Below are 20,126 nucleotides of genomic sequence, written 5' to 3'. Positions count from 1 at the left end.
ATCTTCAGCCATTTTTTAATCAAACTCACGTTTTTGGAAGTTTTTTTACGGTAGTTTTTGGAGCGTTTTTTCTATAGAGTCAATGAAAAACAGCTTAAAATACGTCCCAAGAAGTGATATGCACTTCTTTTTGGCCGCCGTCTTTTTACGTGTAGTTTTTGGAAAACGGCCACGTAAAAAAATGCTCCGTCGGAACAGAACGCCGTATATCCCATTGAAACCAATGGGCAGATGTTTGTAGGCGTTGTTTCCGATTTTTTAGGCTTTTTTCGGGACGTTTTCGGCCCGAAAAATAGCTGAAAACTGCGTGTGAACATACCCTTAGAATAATGAAAGTGACTGACTTTTCAGTTGACCGTTTCACACGGCGTGTATTTGACAAGTTTTTTTTGCGCATTTTACGTGCCAAAAACCGCATTAAAAAACGCTTGATTACACTTGATTTTGCATGTTTAGGGGGATTTGTGTGTGTGTGTGTGTGTGTGTGGGGGGGGGGGGGGGGAGGGGGGGTGCTTGCCGCTGATTCTTCAAAACAGCTGATATGCGGCTATGAAGCATCAGCGGCGCCCGTGCATACGCCGCTCTGCTACACACACACACACACACACACACACACACGCAGCACTGCTACACACACAGTCGGCACTGGTACATACATCCATACACACTCAGCACTGCTACACAAACACACACACTCAGCTTTGCTACACAGACACACACTCAAATCTACTACACAGACACACACTCAGCACTGCTACATACAGACACACACAGCACTTCTACATACATACACACACAGTCAGCACTGCTACATACATACACACACAGCACTGCTACAGACACACACTCAGCTCTGCTACAGACACACACTCAGCTCTGCTACACAGACACACACTCAGCTCTGCTACACAGACACACACTCAGCTCTGCTACACAGACACACACTCAGCTCTGCTACACAGACACACACTCAGCTCTGCTACACAGACACACACTCCGCTCTGCTACAGACACACACTAAGCACTGCTACATACGGACACACACACCACTGCTACATACATGTTTGTCACATTTCTTTGCCATGAGTAAGAGCACAGGACGTGCTCGAAACGCGTAGGCTAAGGCAAAATCGCCTACTACTCACACTTGTCTCGGGACTGCGTCTCCCTACAATTTTAATCTTCTACAAGCTATGATTAAGGACCCTAGTGGTCTGAAACGCGTAAGCGTGGTCCCGGGATTGTTGTTTTATCCCTTTTAAACATGACCTAATAAAACTGAATTTTTAATCATTGGAGTGCTGGATCTGCCTTTCCTTCACACTATTTTTGTTACCAAAACCTGCTGTCGACACAGGATTAAGCTCAGGAGGATCTACGAGCACCCACATCTTTTTGGATTCTTATGCCTATTCAGGCATCAATCAAGCTTTACACAAAACGCATGAAAAAAACGCATTGGAAAAACGCAACTTGGTTATGAGGTGAGCAAAACTTGAGGTACAAGCTTTTTTCACTTTTCACTCAAATCTACTACACAGACACACACTCAGCACTGCTACATACAGACACACACAGCACTTCTACATACATACACACACAGTCAGCACTGCTACATACATACACACACAGCACTGCTACAGACACACACTCAGCTCTGCTACAGACACACACTCAGCTCTGCTACACAGACACACACTCAGCTCTGCTACACAGACACACACTCAGCTCTGCTACACAGACACACACTCAGCTCTGCTACACAGACACACACTCAGCTCTGCTACACAGACACACACTCCGCTCTGCTACAGACACACACTAAGCACTGCTACATACGGACACACACACCACTGCTACATACATGTTTGTCACATTTCTTTGCCATGAGTAAGAGCACAGGACGTGCTCGAAACGCGTAGGCTAAGGCAAAATCGCCTACTACTCACACTTGTCTCGGGACTGCGTCTCCCTACAATTTTAATCTTCTACACCCCAATAAAGGTGGGAATATCGTTTCCTTTTTAAACTCAAAGCACGACTCAGCGCTGGATCATTTCTTCTATTTCTTCCATTATATACCGCCAGCCGTAGCGGGGATCCGAGCGGAGAGTCTGGAGACGCTTCAAACTGGTGAGCTTGAGGTTCCCTCCCTTCTTTACTGTTTACAACTCAATATTTATTGCCCAGATTCTGCGGTTTTTACAAATATCCCATATGTGGCCCTAGTGTGCTACTAGACTCCAACACAGGCCTCAGAAACAAAGCAGCACCTAGCGGGTTTTGGGCCTTCATTTTACACTCAACATTGCAATTGCAACACCAAGTAGGACAAGCCATAAGGTTATGCAAATCGAGGAAGTAGCAGGTGTCGCGAAGATCTGCAAATTATCACATTTTCAAGCACCTACGTAGCTCCAATCTGTGGCATGTGGGACAGGCATGAACGCCAGATTGAGAGCAAAGTTTTTCAGCCACATGAAACCTCAAAAATCAGATCAAGTGTTATGGGATGATTGTGCAATGTCTCCTGTTCATTGACGTGCCCGTTGTCGCAAACGGAGAGAGACAGAATCCTTGAACTGAGAGACATTGGTTTATCACTCCTGCAGATCGCTACGCACCTAGGCCGAGATGTCAGCACTGTTCAACGTTGAGTGTCCCGGAGGTTAGGAGAAAAACAACGAACGGGAATGACAGAAAGAGGTGCGCGGATGCGAATATATGCACGAACCGATCGTCTGATTGGAAGAATGGCGCATAATGATTGACTCTGTATTGCAAGTGAAATTGGACATCACATCAAAAAGCCTAGGGCCGCAACCAGTGTCGACACAAACCATCAAAAGGCATTTGAACGACATTGGGCTATGAGCCAGACGTGCCATTGACTACACACCACTGCTCTCAAAGGCTATCATGGTGCACAGCAAGATGGCAATGGAGGATGGAATGGAGGTCTATCCTCTTCAGCGATGAGTCCCGCTTTTGTCTCGGGCACAATGATAGCCGGAAATTGGTCTGAAAACCACATAGGCAATGCCATGAAGAGGCCTTCACAAGGGAACGTGACACCGGCCCTACTCCCGGGATTATGGTGTGGGGTGGCATAATGTACAGTAGCCTGACCCCTCTAGTCTTCATTTCAGGTACACGAACAGTTCGGCGTTACATTCATTTGGTTGTGGAGCAATTTCTCCAAAGTGTCCCAGAAGCCGGTTTTCAACAGAACAATGCCAGGCTGCATGTTGCTCATGCTACTGTGAGCAGCCTGTGTGGCCTAAACGTGCTACCATGGCCTGCAGCGTCTTTTGGACTTGTCTCCCATCTAGCACCTCTGGGACGTCATTGGACAGCAAATGCAAGGGAGCTGCCAACAGCCAATCTTGATAATTTGCGTGCTCAAGTGCATTCAGCGTGGCATAACAACTATTAATAACCTCATTGATAGAATGCCAAGGCATGTACGTACGTGTATTTCTGCACTTGGCGCTCATACTCGGCACAGAATAAATCAAGGCGTTTGGAATATTTTGTTTCCATTTTTTTATCATTTGCATATTATTAACATGTCGATCGATCCTGTGATTTCCACAATTCCAAAACGTTTCCTCCTTGGTGTTGCAATTTTAGTGTTGAGGATATAGGTGTAACCCGTCAGTGTAAACCTGCCTGTGATGATAAAGAGATGACTGCTGAGAAGTGATCTCTAAAGAACAGGAAGGATCAGTCTCTTATAAATGGTGGATCCTGTGTTATTTATATATAGGGGTTACCTGTCAGTGTAATCCTGCCTGTGATGATAATGAGGTGACTGCTGAGAAGCGATTTCTACAATAGGGTTGTCACAATACCAGAATTTGGACTTCGATACCGATACTTCATGTAGAATTACAATTTGAGATACCAAAACGATACTTTGCTAACAATAATAATAAATAAAAAAAACGCCCAAAAATAAAAAGTCCTTCCACTTTCTGATTTGAGCCTCATGGTCTTATGAATTTTGAACCTCCATTAATAGTAATTAATCCCATTATGTAGCTCACAGTCATAATGGGCAACATTGAGTTAATGTGTGAGAGAAGGTGTATGGGCAGCACAGTAGAACAAAAACCTCCAGGGCATAAGGGTGCCGGCCTCCAGGGATCCGACTTGTAAATCCCCAATGGTATACAAATGTAAGGAGAAAGAGGCAGCCTAGAGTGCTGCCTCTTTCTCCTTACATGAGTTAATGTGTGAGGTACATGATGGGATTAATTACTACTAATATGAGGCACGTCGAGGTTCAAAATTCATAAGACTCTGTGCCTCACATTAATAATTCCCCCCTTCATTTTCCGCACATAACGGCAACATTGGGGTTAAAAATGTTTTCCTCTTTATGTAATCCTGCCTGTGATGATAGTGAGATGACTGCTGAGAAGTGATCTCTACAGAACTGCAAGTGTCAGTCTATTGTGAATGGTGTATCCTGTGCAGGGCCGATCTTAGGGGTGCGCGAGCACACAGGGCGCTGCCCCCTCCAAGCATGTAGGGGGCTCCACTGGGCTCTGCCTCTACTCTGTGCTCTTCTCTTAGTTACACACATGGAGTAAATAGAGCCGAGGAGCAAGAGAAAAGGAGGAAGCTCCGCCCACAGCCTGTCCTGCAAGAAACCTGTGATCCTGTCAGCAAGGAGAGATGGTGAGAATCTATGTGTATATATGTGTGTATATATGTGTGTGTATATGTTACAGTGTGTGTGTGTGTGTGTGCGCACGCCTGTATGTGTTTAATATTAAAGTAGAACAGATAAAATGAAGATATCTGTGCTGCCACCTATATACCCTGCAGCCCCCTATATACCCTGCTGCCCCTTATATACTCTGCTGCCCCTTATATACTCTGCTGCCCCTATATACCCTGCTGCCCCCTATATACCCTACTGGTCCATAATATACCCTGCTGCTCCTTATATAACCTGCTTCCCCTTATATAACCTGCTTCCCTATATATATATATATATATATATATATATATATATATATGCCTCTGTGTGTGGGTGAGTTTATATGTGTCTGTGGGTATAGTTATCATCTACGACATTATCTGTACTCAGAGAGTTATCACTGTGTGTTATCTGTGGTGTTACATAGGATTGCAGATAACTCTGAGTACAGATATTGTAGTAGATGTTACCTGCAGTCCTATGTAACACCACAGATAACACAGTGATAACTCTCTGAGAACAGATAATGTAGTAGCGTTACCTGCAGTCCTAAGTAAAACAACAGATAATTCAGTGATAACAGAGTACAGATAATGTAGTGGATATTTTCACAGTATTATCTGTTGTGTTACATAGGACTGCATGCGAAATCTGCTACATTATCTGTACTGGGTATATATGGGTCTGTTTGTGAATGTGTCTTTGTGCTTGTATCTTTGTGCCTTTTATGTATTTGTATATGTTCCCGTCTGTGTATTTACGTGTGTGTGTGTGTGTGTGTGTGTGTGTGTGTGTGTGTGTGTGTGTGTGTACGTCTACATATTTACCTGTATGTATATATTCCAGATGTGTGTATGTATAATTGCCTGTATGTCTAAATATCTGTCTCTATGTATGCACAGTATATATGTTCCAGTATGTGCGTGTCTATATATGTGGTTCATATTTGGTTTGTGTAGGGGGCGGCAACAGGGAGTCCCGCACAGGGCGCCATCCAACCTAAGGCCAGTCCTGATCATGTGATATCTATATATAGGTGTTACCTGTCAGTGTAATCCTGCCTGTAATGATAATGAGATGTCTGCTGAGAATTGATCTCTACAGAACAGGAAGGATCAGTCTACTATAAGACTCAGTGGCCAGAGGGAAAAATGCAAGATTTTAGGATTATTTTTAAATAAAGAGGACTTAAAAAAAAAAACAAATCTTAAAAATATTTTTAACATAAAAACTTGATTTAAACAATAGGTCATTTTCTGAGTAAGTGGTTAAACGGAGTTTCCTCAGATCCCGGCTGTTAATCACAGCTGGTGCCTCCAAAATCTGATACTAAGCCTAGTGCATGACCGGATTCATAGATCACCTTGTAGAGAACTTCTATGTGCAGTCACAGCTCCCTCAGGTCCTGCACTATGTATAACACATTGTCTGACGTGTTACTGTAATGTAGAACTAAGGAGGAACCCCACCTTAACAAACCTCCCAATTCACTTTCTAAATTCATTATCACTTACCTCTGGTAACACCTCCTGGAATTTCCTCCTCCACTTCACTGTTACACGGTTGATCGCCCCTCACCCGCTCTTCTTCTTCATCCTCCACTTTAATATCAGTCAGATCTTCCCCCTGATTTCACATATGTAACAATTCAGTACAATACAGCAGAGAGTGCGAAGAATCTAACAGATCAACATAAGAAACCACCAAAATCTATGACCACATCTATGACCGCAGGACCAAAAAGCTCCGCACCCCCCTATATAGATCTGGTATACGGCTCAGCTTCATCTACCTGATGATTCTCTGGGACATTGTGATTTTCCTCTGGACAGTCCTGGGAATACAGAGGACTGGGACATCTCTCTGGTGGATTTCTCCTACTGGATCCATCTGTAGGAAACACACAGTGACTGAATACATGACTACTGTATATCTGTCTATATATCACACACTTCTCTCTACACTTCTATGTTTATGATCAGAGCCGGAATTACAATGTTGAGGTCCTCACTACCTGTGTCGATGTTCCTGCACCTTGTAAGCCACAGGCCTAAAGGAGACTGTGGCCTACCAGAGTGAACGGCGGGGCGTAACTGGCTCCCTGCTCCACCATAGTATTTACCTGTATCTGCCTTCTGTGGACGCGGATACACATGAAAGTGGCGGGACACAGGGGTCTCTATTTTGAGAGTGCCCTGCAACCCAAAAAAATTGTCAGTGTGTCAAATGCTTATTAGCTGTGTACACCTTTATAGACAATATTTTCTATACGCTTTTATTAACCCCTTCACAACGGCCATATGGCAATATTCTTTCAAACCGCTGATGCCCCGGGCAGTTGTCATATAAATAAACATTGGCAGAATGGAAAGGAGTTTAATGTGTGCAGCGCTGCACTTTCCTGTCCGCCGGCTCTCTCCACAAGTGCCGGCACATCTCCCCCTTAGTTTAATCAAACTTATATGCCAAACCCCTGCAGATAGCACCCCAGCACCTGTAGATAGCGCCACTGAAGCTCCCACTAGGAGCAGAATGCTTTGCCAGAGCGTTGCCGTCAACTTGGCTGGGAATTGTGATCCTAGAGGGAGCCCCTGATGTCTCGGTCCATATATGGACAGTCACGACAGGGACTCCTCTGGGAGTGGAATGCACAGCCTATTTTTGACCTGTTTAAGACGGAACCATTTCTCAAATCTGACGTGTCACTTTAAAGAGGCTCTGTCACCAGATTCTGAAACCCCTATCTCCTATTGCAGCAGATCGGCGCTGCAATGTAGATAACAGTAACGTTTGTTTTTTTCAAAAACGAGCATTTTTGGCCAAGTTATGACCATTTTTATATTTATGCAAATGAGCATTTCTTAAGTACAACTGGGCGTGTTTAAAGTGAAGTCCAAGTGGGCGTGTATTATGTGCGTACATCTGGGTGTGTTTACTTGTTTTAATAGCTGGGCGTTGTGAATGGAAGTGTATGATGCTGACGAATCAGCATCATCCACTTCTCTTCGTTAACACCCAGCTTCTGGCAGTTCACAGAGACACCGCGTGTCCTCGCTCATCCAACGCGATGAAGTTCCTGTGGGAGGAAGTGAGTGACGTCGCAGCGTGATCTCGCGAGATCACGCTGTGTGTCTGTGCACTGCCAGAAGCTGGGTGGTAACGAAGAGAAGTGGATGATGCTGATTCGTCAGCATCATACACTTCCATTCACAACGCCCTGCTAGTAAAAGAAGTAAACACACCCAGATGTACACACACAATACACGCCCACTTAGACTTCACTTTAAACACGCCCAGTTGTACTTAAGAAAGGCTCATTTGCATAAATATAAAAATGGTCATAACTTGGCCAAAAATGCTTGTCTTTGAAAAAAAAACAAAAAACGTTACTGTAATCTACATTGCAGCGCCGATCTGCTGTAATAGGAGATAGGGGTTTGAAAATCTGGTGACAGAGCCTCTTTAAGGGTATGTGCACATGGGGTGGATAAGATGTAGATTTTCTGTTCTCCACATAGAGGTGGGACCCCCATATATCAGACATTTATGGCATATCTCTCAGATGAGAAGAGTAAAATGAAGACATTCCCCCCAGACAATGAAGACCTGACTCATGACAACCTGACACATGGCGGATACTGGGGAGACATTGCTGACATCGCACAAGACGTGGTGCACACTATGCAGTCAGTGTTTTGATATGAACTGTGAGGTTCTGCAGCAGCTGAGGTGACATTATATATAAAGGAAACATGCAGTGTGATCTCTTATCATCATGTTATAGCGCAGGTGGAGCGGAGCAGAGTGATACATTGTTTTGTGGGATAAGATTCAGTATAAACTTGTATTTTACTCATTTAACCCCTTCCTGAACAGGACATTTACCGACATAGGGAACACCTGACACCCTGGGCTGGAAACCTGCAAAGGCTGGAAACCTGAGAGAACTGTGATTAAGGCCATTTATATACTTAGATTCTGTGGTCAACAGCGACTGCAGAAACTAAGCTGTAAGAAAGACGGGGGTCCTCCCTGACAGCTCATCGTCCCCACGCGACACGATGGACGGTTGTCATGGCAGCATGGGGGGCAATGAAGGTCCGCCATCTTTCTGCTCCTATAAACCCCTTAATATTAATCACGATATATTGCGATACATTAGTATTACAGTGATTTGTACCGGAGATCTAATCATCACTAGTTCAAGTCCCCCAGAACAGGAATACATTTTTTTAGAAAAAACAGTAAAATAAAGTTTTCATTTATGAATAAAAATAATTTAAAATGTAAAAAAAACCTCCACAAACCCTTTTCCCATTTTTTCTCTAAAGTAACGTAAAAAACATAAACATAACTGGTATCACCGCATCCGTAAGAGTCAGAACGATTACAATATAATGTTATTTACCCGCACGGTGAACACCGTAAAAACATAAACATAACTGGTATCACCGCATCCGTAAGAGTCAGAACGATTACAATATAATGTTATTTACCCGCACGGTGAACACCGTAAAAACATAAACATAACTGGTATCACCGCATCCGTAAGAGTCAGAACGATTACAATATAATGTTATTTACCAGCACGGTGAACACCGTAAAAACATAAACATAACTGGTATCACCGCATCCGTAAGAGTCAGAACGATTACAATATAATGTTATTTACCCGCACGGTGAACACCGTAAAAACATAAACATAACTGGTATCACCGCATCCGTAAGAGTCAGAACGATTACAATATAATGTTATTTACCCGCACGGTGAACACCGTAAAAACATAAACATAACTGGTATCACCGCATCCGTAAGAGTCAGAACGATTACAATATAATGTTATTTACCCGCACGGTGAACACCGTAAAAACATAAACATAACTGGTATCACCGCATCCATAAGAGTCAGAACGATTACAATATAATGTTATTTACCCGCACGGTGAACACCGTAAAAAACATAAACATAACTGGTATCACCGCATCCGTAAGAGTCAGAACGATTACAATATAATGTTATTTACCCGCACGGTGAACACCGTAAAAACATAAACATAACTGGTATCACCGCATCCGTAAGAGTCAGAACGATTACAATATAATGTTATTTACCCGCACGGTGAACACCGTAAAAACATAAACATAACTGGTATCACCGCATCCGTAAGAGTCAGAACGATTACAATATAATGTTATTTACCCGCACGGTGAACACCGTAAAAACATAAACATAACTGGTATCACCGCATCCGTAAGAGTCAGAACGATTACAATATAATGTTATTTACCCGCATGGTGAACACCGTAAAAAACATAAACATAACTGGTATCACCGCATCCGTAAGAGTCAGAACGATTACAATATAATGTTATTTACCCGCACGGTGAACACCGTAAAAACATAAACATAACTGGTATCACCGCATCCGTAAGAGTCAGAACGATTACAATATAATGTTATTTACCCGCACGGTGAACACCGTAAAAAACATTTTTAAAAAATAAAAAAAGACTAGCAGCTCTAAAAGTATAAATAAAAAATAAATAAAATTATCAAAAACTGCAGCTCGTCCCACAAAAAATAAGCCCTCACTCCGCTACATCGACGGAAAAATAAAAAAAGTTCTGGTTCTGAATATACATAGTTGCGAACTTTTTAAAAAAAATTTCAAGGACAATTAGCGTGTGTTCTTCGGTGGGTGTCTTATGGGACGTGGTTTATCTCATGGGTGTGGCTAATGGGGCGTGGTTTTCTTCCCAGAATTTCTGCATCCAAATAAACAAACAAAAACGTCTGCACTAGTTTGGCTGACAACCACTATGGTGGCCGGTATCTCTCTGGTTATCTGGTTTTTACAGGCAGGTGATGTCTCACTTTATCACTAGGGCGAGGTGATATGTGCTGACCACTACTGGCAGCGTAAATACCAGCGCAGATAGTGTCACACTGTAGATGGTGTGCTTCTTTTAGATGGTGCTCCACACAGCCCCCCTGTAGATAGGGCCACACACAGCCCCCCTGTAGATAGGGCCACACACAGCCCCCCTGTAGATAGGGCCACACACAGCCCCCCTGTAGATAGGGCCACACACAGCCCCCCTGTAGATAGCGCCACACACAGCCCCCGTGTAGATGGCGCTCCACACTGCCCCCTGCAGATAGCGCCACACACAGCCCCCTGTAGATCGCGCCACAAACAGTCCTACTGTGGATAGCGCCACACACAACCCCCCTTGTAGAAAGCACCATACCCCCTTTTAGATTGCGCCACACACAGCCCTCCTGTAGATTGCGCCACACACAGCCCTCCAGTAGATTGCGCCACATACAGCCCTCCAGTAGATTGCGCCACATACAGCCCCCTTGTAGAGAGAGCCACACACATCACCTTGTGGATAATGCCACACACATCCCCTTGTAGATAGCACCACACCCCCCTTGTACATAGTGCCTCAAAGGGACGGCCAGAACGGTGTGCCATTGCACTGGGTGCATCACTCCAGCAGGTGGAAGGGGGCGCTGCGCTGGCTACCTTTCCCCTGCTAGTTTCAGAAGCGCCCGGGCCCGGCGACTCAGCATCCGCCTTTCCGCCCGTAGCAGCCATAGCGGCTACATCGGGCATGGGGACGCCCATGCTGCCAGTCGGGATGGGCCCCCCATGGCCGGCGGCACCGCTAGCAGCTGCTACGGCTGTAGCAACGCCACATTCAATAGTGTCTGCGTCATTAGTACACAGGTACTATTGAATACTATAGCAAAGCAGGAAGGTATCTCCCAGCTCTGCTATCTGCTAGCGCCACTGTGTGGCTGGGGATTCCGCTCCTGGATTGAGCGCTTGATGTCTCTGTCCATATATGGACAGTGACAACTCCTGAAGCGGAATCCCCGTCCACAGCGTTGCTGATGCGGTGACCGGGGATTCCACTTCAGTAGAGGCCCATGACGTCACTGTCCATAAATAGACAGTCATCAAGCGCTCCGTCCAGGAGCTGAATCTTCGGCCACAGGGGGATTCCGCTCTTTCAGGGAGCTACAGTAGCGCTATGTACAGGAAGGGGGGGGGGGTTTCTATCATCTACAAGGGGGCTCTGTGGCACTATCTACAATGGGGCTGTGTGGCACTATCTACAGGAGAATCTGTGAGTGGTGGGCTGATTGTCATTTTACTGTGAGTGGGGGGCTAATGGTCATTTTACTGTGAGTGGGGGGCTGTTGGTCTTCAAGTGGTTTTCACCTCTGACCTCCAATTAAAGTTAATAGGAGGCAGAAAATACCTGTGGCGTTCGTTTGGAGCTTTTTTTGCCTACGTCTTTTCCGTTAGCTTCAACAGCTTAAAGAATCACGCAAAAAAAAAGTCAAACAACGCTGTCAATTCAAAATCTGCCTTAAAATTCCTGAAGGAATTTTGAGGAAGATATTTTCTACCTTACAAAAAACGCTGTGTGAACATATTCTAAGTGTAGTGCTTGTTTTTAGCTGTTTTCTGTCTTTCTCGAAACAATTTTTGGTAGGGGTGCCCTGAGGAAATTTTATTTTTCCAGTGGTGCCTCGAGTCCGAAAAGGTTGGGAAACTCTGCACTAGGCTACAGGATCACGCCGGCCTACGCAAGGATCCCGTCGCGGAGCAGCTCAGTTCGTCTTGGGAACGGGGCCTAGAGGATTACAATTTTTTTGTGTTTGGGGCACTGTCTACATGGGGAGGTGGGTGGGCTGTATGGCACTGTCTACAAGGGGGAGGTGAGGGGCTGTATGGCACTGTCTACATGGGGGAGGTGGGGGGCTATATGGCATGATCTACAAGGGGGAGTTGCGGCTCTGTATGGCGCTGTCTACATGGGGGAGGTGGGGGGCGTTGTATGCCACGATCTACAAGGGGGAGGTGGGGGAATGAACAGCACTGTCTACAAGGGGGAGGTGGTGGGCTGTATGACACTGTCTACAAGGAGGGGTGGGCGATTATGGCACAGTCTACAGGGAGGCTGTATGGCACAGTCTACAGGGGGCACTATCTACAAGGGGGGCTGTGTGTGTGCCAGCCAGGGGAGGGGGCATTATACTGTGTGGAGGCCACTAAGCGGACATTATTCTGTGTAAGGGCACTACAGGGGGAAATAAACTGTGTATAGCACTTAGGGCGCAAAACACTGTGTGGGCAAAATTAGAGGATAAAATACTGTGTCCTTAAAGGGGTAATAATATATTATATTATTAAATATTATTATTATTTTTGGGGCGTGGCCAGCAAGCAGCATGGATAGTCGTATCTGAGCTGAGCTCCCGGGGACCGTAACCTCTCCTGCTGATTATCCTGTCATCCTGGCTGGTAAATCTTTTTACTGGGACCAGACAAACTCTGGGCATACCTCTACCCCTCGCAGGCTACCCGGGGACATTCTTCGGTGACTTTGTTGGCCCTGCGGACGGAAACAGTGCACGACGGCCTGGTGTTCTGCTGCAGCCTGCACTCGACGCACTTCCACTTGATATTAACCCAGCCTAGGAGACAACGAAGGACTTGCATCCACTTGCATCGGAGGTACACTGTTTATGCCCGACATCTCTTGCTTCTCCCAGGTGTCTTTTGGTCCTCTCTGTCAGACTCCGTGGTCCTGGTTGCATGGGCTTCTGTTCCTCGTGGCGGCTGGTGGTTAATGACGGCCTGTCTGTGTCTGCAAGGCACGCATGGTGAAACATTCTTTATCTGTCTCCCCTGACAGCCGGTGAAGGTACAGAACTCAGGCTCAGTTGGGGACGACAGTTTTGATTTCTCTCAGGGGAGACCCTGAGATTCCATTGTTACCAGTATCTGGGTGGTGAGTTGCGGCCTAACGGAGCCATTTTGCATATATGCATGTTATACATCTATGTCACTGATTTGGCTCACCTGCTCACTATACTTTCTGGGACTGCCTGCCTACCCGGTTCTTTGTCTATAGAGCTTACTTACCATATATAACTTCCTACCAGTGTGCCATACTCTGTTAAAAGGAGACTGTATCTGTTGCCTTACTTTTCCTGCTACACTATTGGTGGGGTGCGACCTACCTATTTCAGCTATACTGTGCACCATGCGTAAATCTAAACCTCAGTCTGCAGTGGATAAGCTAAAAGATTTTGCTCGTACTGATCAGGACGAAGATAATTCCTCTCCACGTAAAACGAGATCTACTCACCTCAAAAATAAAGAGGACGATGCCCGACCGAGTGGCGGCATGGATTCCGACACTGAGCCTAAACCTACGTTACGTCAGGTTTCATTGCAACTTCTATCGGCCATTGATGCTTGCAAAACTTCTTTAACAGGCCAGATTGATGAGATAAACCTTGATGTCAGTTTGCTCCGTCACAACATGCAGAACCTGAAAGGCTGTATGAGAGAGATGGAGGGGCGACTTTCTCAAGTAGAGGACAGGATTGGTCCTCTTGCTACTACCCTGGCTGCTACTACACGGAATGCGGATGCTTGTCAATCCAAAACTGATGACCTTGAAAATAGACTGCGTCGTAATAATTTACGTATAATTGGCTTACCGGAAAAATCTGAGGGCAAAACTCCTGAACCGTTTATTGAACAATGGCTCAAGACTAACTTAGAGGCGCCAGCCTTTTCCCCTTGCTTTGTGGTTGAGAGGGCACATCGTGTTCCGGCTAAGCCGCTGCCTCAAGGTGCAGCCCCTCGGGCAATTCCTGGTTGGGATTCTAAATTACAGAGATCGAGACACGTCTTTGCGTCAGTCCAGGTTGAAAGCTCCATTAAAATTCAACAATTCCACTATTTCCATATTCCCTGACTTTTCTGCAGACCTCCAGAAGCAGCGCGCCACCTTTATGGAGCTCAAAAGAAAGTTTAAGGAGTGAAACATTCCATACTCAATGGCATACCCTGCTCGTCTCCGAATTGCCTATGATGACAAAGTGGTCTTCTTGCATAGCCCGGCGAGAGAGTGGCTCCAGATGCATCCTCCGGTGGCTTGAGTGACTCTTCAGCATTCACCTGTGGGCCCTTCGAGAATGCTCCGTTGATCAGCCTGACATTCTTCACATGATGAACGTTACTGGGTGATATGTTGTATATTTTATGATGTTATACCGTACCTTATGTCGCTATATCTACCATTGGCTATTCAGGTCAGTTGATCCAGAGGGGGATCTCTCTCCTTTCTATATATTGTTCTCATCTGATTCACTGGTAAAAAACAAACAAAAAGACCCAGAACATTTTTCTTATATGTTTACTGATGCCAGGATGGATGCCTGACCAAGACGTAGTCAAGTATTCCCCATTCTACCTTTTCTACCCCAAATGTCTGCCCTACCTATGGTTCTTGGTGGGGACATTTCTGGGTTATTTTCCTAGGTTACTTTGTTATGTTTGATTGTTGTTCATGTGTATGTCTATGCCACTGACTCTGATAACTCTGTCCATACCTTTTTCTGCTCATCCATTGTATGCTGCTGTACTGCCCAGGACTGGCAATTGATCCTCTCTAAAGTATTGATGACTGACGACGGGCCTCGGTGTTCCCTCATATTAGGCGATCCCGTCCCCCCCTAATCTGTTTACAGGAGACTCACCTCGTTAGTGAAAGATCTAGTTCTCTTAAGAAACCTTGGATACAATGGGCGTGCCACTCCTTTCACACTTTTTATTCTAGAGGGGTTTCCCTGCTGATACATCGCACTGTACGATGGAATCCAATACAGACGCGAAGAGACCCAGCTGGAGGTTTCGTTTTTGTTTATGCTGAAATAGACACTAAGCCATATGTTATTCTGTGTATATATAATCCACCACAGGCTAACACCTCCGTCCTTCAGGCAGCTATTGCTTTTGCACATCAAATTAGGTAATGTCTCCGGCTATAGACCGTTTCTCACAAGATCCCGCCCATAATTTAACACCCACTACTCCTTTGTGTCAGCTGATAGAAGGTTTGGGCTGGATTGATCTATGAAGACATTGTCACCCACAGGTTCTGGAATACACTTGTCATTCTCCTGGGAGACAGACTCTCTCCAGGATTGATCTATGAAGACATTGTCACCCACAGGTTCTGGAATACACTTGTCATTCTCCTGGGAGACAGGCTCTCTCCAGGATTGATCTATGAAGACATGGTCACCCACAGGTTCTGGAATACACTTGTCATTCTCCTGGGAGACAGACTCTCTCCAGGATTGATCTATGAAGACATTGTCACCCACAGGTTCTGGAATACACTTGTCATTCTCCTGGGAGACAGGCTCTCTCCAGGATTGATCTATGAAGACATTGTCACCCACAGGTTCTGGAATACACTTGTCATTCTCCTGGGAGACAGACTCTCTCCAGGATTGATCTATGAAGACATTGTCACCCACAGGTTCTGGAATACACTTGTCATTCTCCTGGGAGACAGGCTCTCTCCAGGATTGATCTATGAAGACATTGTCACCCACAGGTTCTGGAATACACTTGTCATTCTCCTGGGAGACAGGCTCTCTCCAGGATTGATCTATGAAGACATTGTCACCCACAGGTTCTGGAATACACTTGTCATTCTCCTGGGAGACAGGCTCTCTCCAGGATTGATCTATGAAGACATTGTCACCCACAGGTTCTGGAATACACTTGTCATTCTCCTGGGAGACAGGCTCTCTCCAGGATTGGTCTATGAAGACATTGTCACCCACAGGTTCTGGAATACACTTGTCATTCTCCTGGGAGACAGGCTCTCTCCAGGATTGATTATGTTTTTGGTTCTCCTGCTTTATGTGTCCTCCATATCACTCTCTCCCAGGGGGATTTCGGACCACAGTGCGATACTGGTCAGGTTGGTTACATTTCACTCGTTTATATAAACATGTGCTTCACCTTAAGACTAAGCGCAAATTGTTTTATTACACGTCAATATTATTTTGAGATGGAGAATCAATCCAGTCAGTTATTGGCCCACTTAATTAGACACAATAACACTTCCAATTCAGGATAATGAGGGTGGTCTATTAACAGAGGGGGATGCCATTGCTACCAGATTTAGAAAGGACTATACCATTTTATATAGTTCCACCTCTAATCATACCATCGCAGACGTTGTAGTTTATCTGAGGGATCTGACTTTTCCTACTCTCTCTTCATCGCAGGTTACATTGCTTGACTCCCCTATTATGATGGCGGAACTTCAAGAGGCTATTCAGGAAATGTCTCTCCATAAATCCCCAGGTCCTGATGGGCTCCCTATTGAAGGTTATAGGAGGTATCGGGAACATATGGGCCCCATGTTGTTAGATACTCTTAACCAGGCTTTACTCAGCCACTCACTTCCCTCTACATTTGATGATGCTTCTATCATTGTGCTACTGAAGCCGGATAAAGACCCTGTTGATTGAGGTTCTTATAGACCAATTTCCCTAGTTAACGTGGACTATAAAATCCTACCTAAGATCCTGGCAAAGCGACTGAATCAAGTTGTTCTAACAATTATTCACCCTGACCAAACTGAATTCATGCGCGGTAAATCTACATCTATAAACATTACACGTGTACAGACACTTATGCAGATGGCTAGAATGCGGCATTTGCCTTGGGCTGTCGCTTCATTAGATACTATGAAGGCGTTCGACTCTGTTGAGTGCTCCTTCCTTCTGGCCGGCCTTCACAGCTTTGCTCCTACATTTATCTCATGGATCCAACTTCTCTATAAATCCCTTATGGCTATTGTGGTGGTCAATGGCATCCCCTCGGATTCTTCTCCTCTGGCACGGGGTACGCGGCAGGGATGTCCCCTCTCACCGCTTTTATTTGCTATTGCCATTGAAGCTATAGCTATTAGATTGAGATCCACCCCTATGGTAACTGGTGTGCAGTGGGAGGGAGGGTCTGCTGTGGTGGGCCTGTACGCTGACGAGAAGGTCCTTTTCCTGCGCAGCCCTCATGAGTCTTTTGGTCACGGTGTCCGCTTGCTAGATGCCTTTTTGACATTTTCTGGGCTTAGGGTTAATTGGCAGAAGTGCCCCATTTCCTACATCAGGAGATCGGCGCTGTAATGTCGGTGACAGTAATGCTTTATATTTAGAAAAACGATCATATTTACCACGTTAGGAGCGATTTTACATTTATGCTAATGAGTTTCTTAATGCCCAAGTGGGCGTGTTTTTACTTTAGACCAAGTGGGCGTTGTACAGAGGAGTGTATGACGCTGACCAATCAGTGACCAATCAGCGTCATGCACTTCTCCCCATTCATTTAGTCAGTGCATAGTGACACTGCGTTGTTCACGATCTGCTGTCTTATACTGACACATTAACGTTACTGAAGTGTTTAGACAGTGAATAGACATTCCTTCCAGCCAGGACGCGATGTCTATTCACAATCCCGACACTTCATTAACGTTTACAGCAGAGCAAAGCGTAATCTCCCTGTAACCGGTCATTAACAGCGAGATCTCGCGAGATTACACTTTGCTCTGCTGTAAGTACCACAGAAACGTTACCGAAGTGTCGGGATTGTGAATAGACATGGCGTCCTGGCTGGAAGGAATGTCTATTCACTGTCTAAACACTTCAGTAACGTTAATGTGTCAGTGACTGAGCCCAGGCTAAGTGTAGAATCCCCAGTCAGAGGGTTGCCGACGCTCTGGCCGGGTATTCCGCTCCCGGAGGAGTGAATGGCAGAGCAGGGAGCGGAGAGTTTCCTGCTCCGCCACAGTATTCAGTAGTACCTGCGTCCTGAGGATGCAAATACAATTGAAAATGGCCGGGACAGTTATTTGCCGGGACTGTCTCTGTAAATTTGGGACAGTCCCGGCAAATTCAGGACTGTTGGCAACTATGAGAATATGGCGACACTAAAAAACATTGTTTTCTAACAAAAAGTTATTTCTATGTAAATATCGCACATCATGAAAAAAACCATAGAAATTTGGTATCGTCCCGCAGAATCTAATCCTCGCACCGCGGGACCGGCAGAAAAATAAACAAGAAATAGATCTGAGGGCACAACTAAACCCGTCCTGGTGATTAAGGGGTTAACCTGCGGTGCGGATTATAGACACGCAGGATATCGCATTTATACCGCGGATTCGCTGCGCATTTGTTGCAGAATTTCCCCATTAAGTGCAATGGAAAGTCAAGTTCTGCAACAACCGCCATTGTTCCAAGAATCCTCTGCGGCTCCACCGCGTGTTCACAGCAACGCTGCAGGTTACACATCTATAAAAAAGAAGGCGTCATGTGACCCCTGCAGCCAATCACAGGCCGGAGAGGTCACATGTCATTATAGGGGTCCCCTGGACACAGCCGGAAGAGCAGGGACGTGTTGCTATGGTAACGCTGGGAGAGGTGGGGATCGGCCTGGTTGTATTTCTGTAGTAGATATTCGGGGGGATTATACGTCCACCATTTGGGGTGAATATTCGGGGTGATTTCCTGGCGTGTTGTGGGTCGTATTCGTTGCGTGTGAACATTCCCTTAAACCGCACGGTGAACGACATTAACAAGAAACGTATAAAAGTCAGTGAATAAGTTGTAAGTCCCGAATATTATGTCATTACAAAACAAAGACTCGTCCCACAAACCACCCGACCACTACAAAGACCAGAAATAACCACTTACCCCAAAGAGGCCGGCACTAGAGGGGTTAAATCTGGGCTAGGAGTCCAGTGGGCGGGGTCACTCAATAATTGACAACAGAGAGAACACCCGACCAGCGCTGCTCTTTACCTCATCACGTAACAGCGGAAGGACCTGTGATGACGTCACCACCAAGTGACAGGAAAAGGCGGAGCTTATTAGTGGAGAGAGGCGGAGGTGGAAGGACCTGGGATATCAAGGTCACGTGACCGCGGCATCAGGGGCGGGGAGCTTAGACGTTTGAGCGATGTATGAAGGACCTGTGTGATGATCAAGTGACATGAGGGGTCCTGAGCATCATATATCGGTCATAACAGTGCAAAATATAATGTGTTGTGGTAAAAGGACCTGTGATGACATCACCACCACGTGACTGGGACGGGTGGAGCTTATCATTTGAGAAAAGTGGTGGAGGAAAGACCTATGAAGCTGATCACGTGACATGTGGGGGGCGGAGCTCTGTGAGTGGTCCGGTCTCCTGTGCTATGTTGAGAAGCGTTCATGATTACGTCACATGAGGGGTGGGGCTATGCCTCCTCTCCAGTTATAAGCTCCGCCTCTCTTCTCCCGGTCACATGGTGGTGACGTCATTACTGGTCCTTCAGCTGTTGCCGTGTATGATGTAGAGAGCAGCGCTGGTCGGGTGTACGTGACTTCCGGTCACCGCTGTTGTTTAGTGTTCTCTCTGTTATCAGTCAGGAGATTTTCCATGATGCAGTAGTAAGGTTACATGAGGTCATTTCTGTCCGGTTTTGGTGCGTTTTTGTCTGGCACAGTGTTGGTAATTATTATAATTTATTTTA

At 45.6% G+C, this 20,126-nt stretch overlaps 1 long non-coding RNA gene across 2 annotated transcripts in view; it reads right to left on the bottom strand.

The window, feature by feature from the left end:
- The window catches only part of LOC142669041 (uncharacterized), a 145,005-nt gene extending 138,408 nt beyond the window's left edge, over positions 1-6,597 (bottom strand). The window contains exons 1-2 of one of the 2 annotated variants that reach the window (XR_012851769.1): positions 6,504-6,597; positions 6,226-6,337 (exon numbers count right to left, since the gene is read on the bottom strand). This is a non-coding gene — a long non-coding RNA (uncharacterized LOC142669041). The remainder of the gene's footprint in view (positions 1-6,225; positions 6,338-6,503) is intronic. The other variant, XR_012851770.1, reaches the window with a different exon arrangement.
- Positions 6,598-20,126: the final 13,529 nt, after the last annotated feature.

The sequence above is a fragment of the Rhinoderma darwinii genome, assembly GCF_050947455.1.
Source record: "Rhinoderma darwinii isolate aRhiDar2 chromosome 1 unlocalized genomic scaffold, aRhiDar2.hap1 SUPER_1_unloc_14, whole genome shotgun sequence".
NCBI classification, from domain to species: Eukaryota; Metazoa; Chordata; class Amphibia; order Anura; family Rhinodermatidae; genus Rhinoderma; species Rhinoderma darwinii.
Note: the sequence above shows the minus strand (reverse complement) of the source record. Positions and strands in the feature narration are given on the sequence as shown.